Source organism: Phoenix dactylifera, unplaced genomic scaffold (assembly GCF_009389715.1).
Source record: "Phoenix dactylifera cultivar Barhee BC4 unplaced genomic scaffold, palm_55x_up_171113_PBpolish2nd_filt_p 002200F, whole genome shotgun sequence".
NCBI lineage: Eukaryota > Viridiplantae > Streptophyta > Magnoliopsida > Arecales > Arecaceae > Phoenix > Phoenix dactylifera.
The window spans coordinates 14,649-26,261 of NW_024069460.1; the positions used below are offsets into that span (position 1 = coordinate 14,649).

The following is an 11,613-nucleotide window of genomic DNA, read 5'->3' on the forward strand; positions in this document are numbered from 1 at the left end:
TCTCTATCACATACATATGGATGTATCTGTGAATATATCTGAGCAAACAGTGAATACCATAGGATCTAATAGATCCAAAAATGAGATAAATCTAAAGTATTTATGGCACCTCAGGCTTGGCCATATAGGAGAAGACAGAATAAACAAATTGGAGAAACATGAGCTTTTGGGCTCATTGACTTTCGAGTCATATTTGATTTGTGAATTCTGCCTTCAAGGAAAGATGGCCAAATTATCCTTTGTAGGACACATTAACATTACATTATAATATCAATTTTTGATAGTATGACATCATAGCAATATAATATAATATAATAATAGAATAATAATAATGTATTATATTATATGATATTATAATAAAATTTGATTATCATCATCGTCATTATTATATTATAATAATATTATTACTATAAATTAATATTATAAAACTCCTAACACATCTTATGAAGATTTAAAAATTTATTATTTATTATATTATTTAAGTAAAATATTAACATAAACATTTATAAATTGAGAATACTTTATAATAACAATTTTTGATAATAAAAATAGTTAGATAATTGAAAGCAATATGCAATATTATTATTATTTCCAGATATTGAAAATATTTTCTCTATTTCATTATCAAAAAATTTTTAAAATTTTACAGCACTTTAGAAATATTAGTAAATAATATTTTATTAAAAGATCTACTAGCAAGAGCTCTATTGTCAAAATCTCTATACACAAAAGCTCTAATACCTACGGTAATGCCAAAAAAGGCCTTAGTTTGTGATCAATATTCTTATTTTCTATTTCAAGATCTTTTGTTTGCAATTGTTTCCAATTTCTTGCTTTCGTATTGTTTCGTCCATTGATTTCTCAAAATGAGAACTATGATTTGGGCAAATGAAGGACTCCCTTACCACAAATCCTATGTCTTAAGACTTTTCTTGAATTTTATAGCTAAACTACTAGTTATTGTTGATCAAAAGAAAACGAAAAATAATTATAATTATTAAAATTTTAGGCTAGTCTCCTTAAATGAAAACCAAGTTCATTTAGGTGAGAAATATGTTAGAAATATCTTTTATAGTCCAATAAGCATTAGTTTTACTCATTATTGAGTCAAGTGATCGATGAAGTATTGAAGTACAAGTTTGATCTTCCAATATTAGAAGCTAGTGCCTCAACTACTGAATAAATGAATTATATGAAGGCACTAATTTGAGTTAATTCTAGCAATAAAGAAAGAGATAATCAATAAATTTTAATTATATTAGGAGTCCTTAAGGGAGTAATTTAGATGGCCAGGATTTCTTCAGTTAGAAGCAACAACCCTAATTCTTTTAATCAAAAATTTTATTCACAACTTTGCATGTAGCATAATAAAATGGACTCAACTAAACAACAAACTCAAAGAGCTTAAGGTATGGCTGAAATTAGATCAGATATGGATCTGATACTAGTATATCTATATCCATATTTATTTTATTTGACGAATATAGATATGGATACGAATGTTATTCGGATGCAAACATTCATATCTATATTTATTTTAAAAGGATATGAATACAAATCTGATACTAAAAGTATGGATATAAATATAGATATAAATTGGATAATTAAATTTTATGACCATAGAATAAAAGATATTAATAAATGAATTATAAATCAAGTTAATAGCATACTAATGTAGTTATTTTTTTTTATGTTCATGAGTGCTATATAAAATTAAATAGGGTTACAAGTATAATTATATATTCGGATATGGATTGATAGTTATCTATCCATATCTATATTCATTTTTTTTAGATGGATATGAATACGGATCTGGATGTTAGATGGATGCCCAAATTTCTATCGATATCTAGATTGTTTCGGTTATGAAAATGGATCCAAATGGATATTATCCGATTCACTTTCTCCTCTAGCTCAAGGGCATTGTTTGGAGTTAAAACACATTGTTGCATGAGGTTGGGATAAGATGCTTGACCAATATCATTTTGTTTAAATCTTTTAAACTTTATTTCCTTGAACTTGTTTATTAAGATTTTTATAGTAAATTTCATGATGTCTTTACTCATAAATTGTGGTTTTGGATAGATCTGTGATTCTATGTTACATGAACAGTTTTGTAAATTAAACATTTCTTACATGGAATCTTTGATTTTTGAGGTGACCATTGCATATGTAATGTCACTATTTGTGTCACCGAGATTCAAATTGCCTTCACCAAGATTTAGAGGGTGAGGGCTATTTGTCTAAGACTTTTCCTCTGCCATACTATCAGGTCCTCACTATAAAGCCCGTTAACTATAGACCTCTTCTACTTAAAAAATAAAAAAGAAATTAAAATTTGAATTTTGTTTGGCCAACCAATGCCTTAACCACCGTTAATATTACAGGTTAATATTTTAATACTTCAGCTCACTAGAGCATTAATCAATTTTTGAGAACACATTACAGCATAAACTTTGACTTATATATTCATTCTATTATTTATGAAGGGTTGTCGATCTGGAGTACGATCAAAGCTTGCAACTCTAGATCTTCTCAATTCTGTGAGTTTTTTCTTTCATCTTACAACTTCATCTTCATTAAGGCAACATAAGTTTAGCAATTTTCTGTCGAAAAAATAAATTATGATTTAATAATGCATACAATCATCACATATGTAATAAGTAACACCACTCACAACTCATCTTTCATAAAAATAAGCTTTGTGAATCATTATTCATTAAACATGTCTATTTAATTAAGTTTAACCATTCCTATTTAATGCTAGCTCATCTTTCACCATTAACTCATTGTTAATATTGAATAATTTTTATGCTTAATCCACACAAATTGTGTATTGTCCACTCAATATCTAACTAATGAAATCCTTAACTGAAATTTCTTATTCCAACAAGGTTACTAAAGAATGAAATAAGTTTTGAATATCCCATTATGCATACAACCTTTTAATTCATTACCAGAAATATGTAACATATAATATCCCAGAATAAGGAGGATAATCACACTCTTTTATAACGTTTTGAATAAAATAGAACGAAATAAGTTTGGAGAAAGGAGAATGGTAAAACCTCTTATCTATTAGATTCAATATTCTTGTGCTAATGGATATAGGAGTTGATAATGACCAAGGCTAACATGCTCTCCTATCACAACTGGACTGAAATGCATATCTAGCATATGCTACACCTCAACATTTGAAATATAAAAAGAACAATAAAGTAATAAGCTAACAGCCTAGTAAGATACTTCTAATACCTCTAGTCAGATCAAGCATGTAGTAAAATTATTTAGATAAGTGCCGATATCAATTATATACATTTATGAAGGAAGCAAGTTGAAAATTAGGATAAGATTTCCATATTTGTTCACAATATTCATAAATTAAATAGTTAACCTTTCAAAATAAGAGTGAAAATCTAGGTTTGATATAATCAGTGAGAAACCACAATATTATTAAATTTTCAAGAAATAATTACAAAGAAAACCCTCTCTTAGTCATCATGAATATGGCCATGATTAGCCTTGTGACAAGGCTTGAAACAATATTTGGCCCTATGGTGTAGGCTTTGTGATGGAGACTCGAAAGTAACCAGTTTCTAAACACATGTTTGCCAATGATCATCCTCACCGACTAAGCTTGAACTATTGTTACACTAGAAAATAACCAAGAGTTTCCATACCAATTTTTTCAGCCACAAATACCAATTCTTTCAGATGTATCATTATAAAAAGTGTACAATATTGCAACATGATACACCAATCTAATGTCCTTTTTTAACACATTAACATCATAAACTAAATAGCATACCTAATAAAATTTCCTTTCTTGATCCCTATTTTAAAAAAATAGTTTCTTTTCTAGGGTAAATCAAGCATAATATTTATTTTCAATCATTTCCATAAAACAACTCTATAGCATTCAATCTTCAAGAATTGTTGTCATTTCAAAGTATAGATCTACAGATATTTTAAACTAGGAATGCAAATATGCTAAATTCACAGAATCAGGATATAAGTTTCAATATAAATTTTCTAAATATATTACATGAAATGCATGATAAAATATTAGGGTGATAGAGGCACTTACTGATCTAGGGCAACAAAGTCTAGAAATTTCTCCCAACAAAAGGTTGCATAAAACTTAAAATAAATATATTGATCATTAAGCTTTCTTCAATCCCAAAGTAAAATCCTTGCAACCCAATCTCCCTTTACTTTTAGGCATTAGGAAGTTTCTATTGGTTTGTGAGATACTCTCAAGGCTTCACAACCTACGATCCTTCCAAATCAAGCATGATGATCTTGGATCTGCAAATAAGAAACCATATCTTTGGATGGTAGAACCTAGCCTAGGCACATATCCCCTAGCCAAGCATACAGAAGTTCCTAGGCTAGATATTCATCAACTAGCCTATCCTACATAAACAATTAAAAATTGGAATGAGAATTTACTGACTACCTCAAGAATAGGTTTAGATCCCATGATGGATGCTACGAGAAGATTGTGGGGTTTGACCTGAGAGAAAATGGTTAGATCCTACATACAAATAAAATAATATAATATAATAAATTTGATAAACTAGAATGTCTCTATGAAGAGGTATACCAATCACTCAATCAAACAACCAAGCAACTCAAATGGTCAAAATATTTGGAATATACTAGCACCATTGTCTAGTTTGTAGTATGCTAAATTTAATATATGAAATTATTAAAGCAAGAATAACTAATAAAGGATTTATTTTGGATGCAGGGTTTCAAGAATGTGAAAAACATGCAACGTGGTTATCTTTCATGGGTGGAGAGTACAAGCAAACTAGCAGAATAATTTTGTACAATTCACCAAAAAAGTTCCTTGCAAATAATTATTGTATAGTGATATTCCAATAAAAATATATGCTACCTCCAACTATAAAATCCATGTTGATTAAATATGCAACTATTGGGCGGTTGTTTGGTCAGTAGTTTATTTTATTTTGGAAGCTCATGTTCATAGTCTTTCTCGTGAATGACTGCTAAAACTATAAAGCTAATAAGTCCAAATAAAATTTAGGATGGGAATATTGCAGTTGTCATATATTTGTGATAATCATATCTAGTATTTGATACAATAAAATTGTACAAAATATGAGTGAACTACTAAAAGAATGATGGTGATACAGAGAAATGTTTCCTTGATAGTCATTTCTTTTATTCTTTTTTTTGCTTCCCTTATAAGTAATTTAATCTAGATATTATAAATATGCATCACAAAGATTATCTAGAACAACATACTGGAGGGGCATCAATGCTAGTATATCTTGTGTATGATCACTTCTTTCAAGATCCAAAGCACTCTTATGTAATTAGACGAGGATGTGGTTCAAACTATAGCCCCACATGTCCCAAACTTTCTCACTTAACATAGATTATAATGTTAATAGCTTAAAACATTTTTTTCTCCTTGTTTTTAAGCGAAATAAAGAACTATGTCTAAGGCTAAAAGCATTGATTATCGACTTGACATTCGTGGAGCGATCACATTGATGAACATGCATAGCAGAAAATAACCGACGTCAGTCAGTACAACAACCAGGAGTGGAGGACATATGTGAGAACAATTGTGAGAATGCATAGTTATTATTATTAATATAACTAAGTAGAAAGTATGCTTTGTACAAGATCCATTGACAATCAATCTAATGAGTATTTATTTTTTATCTTAGTTTAATCTACATCTTATTTTAGAAGTAAGTGTAACTTAGCTTTCTACTCTAGACTAATATTACAACCTTATTGTAGCCCAGCACTACATCGTTCTACTGTAATCTAGCATTACACCCTTCTATTGAAGCCCAATACTATACCCTTTTATCCACCTACAAATGGCAGTATAATGGTGGCAAAAGTTCTTCAAGGTAGTTGAACACATGCTATTTTCCACCTTTCCTCTGCCAGGCAACACAGTACTCTCATACCCCGTGTTCTCTACGACTTGCCCAAATAACACAAAAAAAATACCAACATAATTTAGAGGGACCCTCAAACTCGATGCAAGCTATATGAGTAGGGCTGGACGCATGTCAAGGAGCGAGATCCGCCGAAACGTCAAACAGCATCACATCGCTAATTCTGAGTTCTCCCTCGGCCGTCATCCTTTTCCGCCCGCGCAATGCTTCGCCTTCTCCACGCTCGGCTGCTCCATAGCGTTACTGCTGCTCCTCCCCATTTCCTCCCACACCCATTCCCTCAGCCTTTCTCCCACATCTCCCTCGCACCAAACGATTCACCATCCCTGACGGTCCATTTCCTCGAGAAATCATGCGGCCTCTCCTCCGAAGCCGCCCTCTCCGTGGCCACCAGAATCCAGCTCAAGACCACGAAGAATTCCCACTCTGTGCTCGCCCTCCTCAAACACTTCGGCTTCTCCAAGCCCGACATCGCCCGCCTCATCTCCCGTCGCCCCCGGCTCCTCCTCGCCAGCCCCGACAAAACCCTCAAGCCCAAGCTGGAGTTCTACCGGGACATCGGTCTCTCCGGCGCCGACCTCGCGAAGCTCCTCTCTGGAATTCCCGGCCTTCTGCTGTGGAGCTTGGAGAAGCGACTGCTCCCAAACTTCCATCTCCTCAAGCCCTTGCTCCATACCAACGAGAACGTCATCTCAGCTGCGAGGAATTCTCCTCGTTTGCTTATCTCTGACCTCCCCAAGCTGTTGCTTCCCAAGATTGAGAGTTTGAAGAACTACGGCGTGCCGCCGGCTGTAATCTTCACACTGCTCACCACCCACCCGAAATCTCTGATAGAAAAAGCCGATCACTTCGAGGAGACCTTCGCCGCAATCAAGGATATGGGGATTAGTCCTTCGAGTTCCATGTTCGCCCATGCATTCGGGGTGCTCTCTAAATTGCCTAAGACAACAGTGAACAGGAGGTTGGAGAATTACTTGAGCTTAGGCTGGTCGCAGGAGCAAGTCTTTTGGGCGTTTGCCAAGCATCCATACTGCATGTCGGCGTCGGATGACAAGGTGAGGAAGAACATGGAGTTCTTCGCGGAGAAGCTCAGATGGGGGCCGGACTATGTGTCGGCGAATCCGGTGCTTCTGTCGCTCAGTTTCGAGAAGAGGATTGCTCCAAGGTGTTTGGTCTTGGCAATTCTAGCGTCCAAGGGCCTGGTGAAGCGTGGTGTGAAAGCGCGGCACTTGATGATGGGAGAAGAAGTTCCTTGAGGATTATGTGACCAAGTACCAGGGTGAAGTCCCGGAAGTTGTTGATGCTATGGAGGGCAACAAGTTGGGACTGCTGGGCTTGGAGATGGGAAACCTGGGAGCTGATGGGAATGAGCATTTTGATGCAGCTTAAACAGCAATGCCTCAAACTCCTCTTCATTTCATTGATGTCTTTCTGATTCCTTTCAGCGGTGAACTGCAACAGCATAAAGAGGTTGCTTCCTGTTCTGTTCTATCCAAAGCTTGCTTTGTTATTTTTGGACTTACTTTATTTTCGATAAAATCAAATTGGATTGATAGGCCCCATCTTATTGCAAGTTGAATGACATCACCTTCTGGAGCCCTAATATTTTGTAAGGAGTGGGGAGTTACTCCTCAATCTCTGATGAGGGTGGGTAAAGCATTGCTATTTATGTTCGTTTAGTTGGGGTACTACGTCATATTACGAGGTAAGCTCAGAATTCTCGAAAATTATTTATCTAGAAAAATGATGGCGGGATAAAATAAATTTTATTGTGTTTGATTAGGAAAAAATTATTCCAGAAAATGACATAAAAAAAGATTACTATATTTAGTTGGAGATAATCTTACATAAGAATATTATTAAATTTCTAACAACACTTTTGAATAAACAATTCAAGTAATGATTTTTTTTTTTTGGTTCAATCCATTTGTTGGCCATTTATGACCCACTTGCATGAAGGCTGTCAATATAGGCCATTTCAAATATTGTAATATATTTACATGAGTCAATAAATATTTTTAAATTAATTATTCATATTAAAAAAATATTTTTATTATTAATGAATTTTTTAATTTCTTATTAAGTAAATATATTTAAGTTGGGACTGTTGTGGCATTGACAATATTAGAAGAGTGCATAAGTGGGTTTTAACCAAATAATTGGTGTATTTTCATCAAGCAATGATAATTTTATATTACCTTCACTCGGTAATCTAGTGTGGGAAAAAATTAATATCCACTTAGTGGTAACTTTTCTATCAATAAAATAGGCATGGGACCCACCATATATTTTACCTTCTCGCTTATCTTCTTTTTTGCACCAAATATGCTAATCTGACATATGATTTAGTTTTCCAGGCAAGATTACCCCCAATAAAATGAACCTTAATAGTAACTCTATCGAGGGCCAAATTTCAGGCTTCTCGGTACCTACAACATATACCAGCTTGGCCTAAAGAAACTTCTTGATTTCTTCTAAAAAACCTTCTTGATTTCTTCACTTCCACAAATCTTATATGGTAAATTCAATGACACCTAGTAGGCTATCCCTGTAGCAGACTTCCTCACAAAGATTTAATAATAATGACAATGACAATGATAATGATGATGATGGAGGACTCAGAGTTTATGGCAGTATAGAGTTTCGATGGAGGAAGATGAGATATCTTTATCAAGCCCTGGAAGATTGAGGTTGGGGTTGTTGCTCATAAATATAGAGTTTGGATTAAGTTATCTGATATTCCTATATTCTATGGGGACAAGATGAATATATTTAGTACGTGAAGCCCTTTCGGTGCTATTGAAATTCTTGAAAAAGACTGTGTTCTGAAAAGGAATATGAACTCTCATGTGTACCAATATTTGTTATGATTTGCAAAACAGTGTTGAGATTTCGAAGGTTAATATGACTGTTATACATAATCTGTGGAGGTGGAAGTTGAAGATTGGTTTAAGTACTCAACTATTCTCAAACCTCCAGCTGATTAAGAAGAAAATTGGAATAGACGGTATAAGGAGGTACATAAAAAATACAAGAAAAGAAGTAATATTTATTCTGTTAATTCTTCGAGAAACAGTTCTGGTGTACATAATTCTGGAGCTGGAGTTGCTGGTAGGGAAGCTCTCATTGTCAGCAATCCATCTCTGGTTGCTCAGTTAGCTCAAATTGTCCAGCAGGTAAATATGGAAGTCCAAGAGTCTCCATTTTTAATTGGATTAAGGTTGGATCTGTTGCTTGTCCCAAGGTGGCTGTGGATGGATTCCCATGGATTCCCAGGAGACCTCTTCTAAGAAAAGTGCTATTCAATTTGTGCTTGGAAGAAGATATCTTGAGGAAACAATAGAGCCAGAGTTAACTAGTTACAGTCGGGTGACAGGAATCTTGAGTATTTTTACAAGATAGCCAATGGAAGTAGGAAGATTGGATTCAGCAGATTGAAGTGGATGATGGAGTTATTACAGATGAGAAGGAGATTGTTGTCTTGGATTAGAAGCTTATTATTTGATGGGAAGACAGCTATTTTAATCAATGAAAAGCCTGGTAGATGGATGAAAATTAGAAGAGTGCATCAAGGGGACCCATTGTCCCTTATTTTTTTAATTATGGCAGCTAGTATTCTACCAAGTCTGTTGAAGTATGCTGCCTTCTCTGGAATTATTGAAGGTCCGGTTACATGTGAAAATTTGAAGGTTAATTCCCTCCATTTTGCTGATGGCACTCTCATTTATTCTTCTCTGGCCTGGGGGAAGATTGGTAATCTGAAATGCATCTTGCATATTTCTGAATTTCTTTCTGCATCAAAAGTAAACTATACTAAATCTTCTTTAACATATATAGCTTAAAATGCTCAGAATGTATGGATAGCAGCTGTTGCTCTGAATTGTAAGATCTCTTCTTTTCTGTCATCTTATTTGGATCTACCTCTTATACCAGCTAAACTGTTGAGAAGTGATAGGTCTGCTGTTATTGGTCTTCTAAGGTGCTTTGTATAGGAGGGAGATTCTCTTTTGAACTCTGTCCTTGCGAATTTACCTACTAATTACTTGTTATCAGTATTTTGGATGCCGGGTTGCGTCATTAAGAAACTTGATTTACAATATCATCCTTTTGAAAGGAGAAAACATGGTTAGTGGCGGACATTGTTTAGTTAACTGGAAGGACTGTATGGCAAAGGCATAGGAGGCTTGTGGTGTTAAGGAGTCGAACAATTTCAATATATCTTTGTTAGCTCAGTTTGTGGCGGAAGCTTCTCAAAGGAGAATCGGGTTTCTGGAAGGACCCGGTTATGCAGTTGTATTATAATAATAGGAGATCATGGTTTTCGGATCCAAGGAATGGTGTAATTTCTCTAAAGGTTCTTTCAGAACAAAGGATAGCTTCTATGTGGTATTTCATTTTTTGTTGGGTAATGGAAATGGATCAGGTTTTGGTGGGATGGGTTCCGGTTGCATCTTTTGTTGAAAGAATGATTGACTTCTTTCACAACATTGACCTTTAGATCGCACCCTATACCAGATCTCAAAGCACTCCAAATTCATTCATTCATCTGCCTATACAGATCTCAAAGCAACCCTTGTGTGATCCAAAAGGAGGTGAATCCTACTTTTGCACGAAAGATACTGCCCTATCCTTTGCCTGATCATTTTCCAAATTTGTTCCTTTGGACTTCTTACTGCGTTTCAGTCTGTGGAAGCTTTAATTGGGTGATTCTTTATAGAATGACCGTTGGAGTTGAGCTTTCTTGGAATATAATCAACTAAAGGGGACCTTCATTTGATTTCCCCTTCTAATGACAAATTAAAGTGGCACAGGTCTTCTTCGAGCTTGTTCATAGTATATTCGTATTATAAGTTCATTAATTTTGGTGGTAATTTGGAATGATATTGTTCAGGTTTTTGGGAAGATCAAGGTACCAGAGTAAGGATTACTTGTGGTTAGCTTCAAAAGGAAAGGTTCTTACAGCTGCCATCTTGAGAAAAAGTTCCTGGCGGACTCCATGTGTGCTGAGTTATGATATGCTAAGCGGCAGTGGGAGAATTTCAGCGCAAGATTAAATGGAAAGTAAGAGATCCAAATCTCTTCTTTTGGGGGTTTTTGGAGACCGAGAGGATTAAGAAGAAACACAGTGGGTTGGGATATTCTATTTGCTGCAGTATGGTGGAAGCTTGGAAGTAGCATGATGCAGGAATTTTGAATTTTGAAGCTAAGTTTTCAGTTGTTAACCTCAGAAATTTGTGCAATTTGGTTGGAGTCGCCTTCTGTTTTGGAAATATTATAAGGACATCTTGCATTTCAAATCTTTGTTATTTTAGCAGCCTGTAAGTCTCTCTACTGTACTTGAATTTCATATGCATGACTGAAATCTTGATGGGTGCCCCATTTTCTCAAGAAAGAAAATAGTAATAAATGATGATGATGATGATGATGATGATGTTATCTTCCTGTTGTAAGTATGTACAACTTTATTGTAGCTCCCGCTAGAGCAGTCAACCGCTGTAATGGTCGATGACTAGGGATATTCATTGTTCCCTGAACAAGAGATCGAAAAGAATTAAATGGAGGCCATCCCTTATGCTTCTGCTGTAGATAATTTGATGTATGCTTATTATGTACACTTCTTGATATGAGCTTTGTTTTTGGATGTTGGTATGATATCAAAATAGAC

General features: G+C 34.7%; 1 pseudogene; it reads left to right on the top strand.

The window, feature by feature from the left end:
• Positions 1-5,703: 5,703 nt before the first annotated feature.
• LOC120109444 lies at positions 5,704-11,376 on the top strand (annotated as a pseudogene).
• Positions 11,377-11,613: the final 237 nt, after the last annotated feature.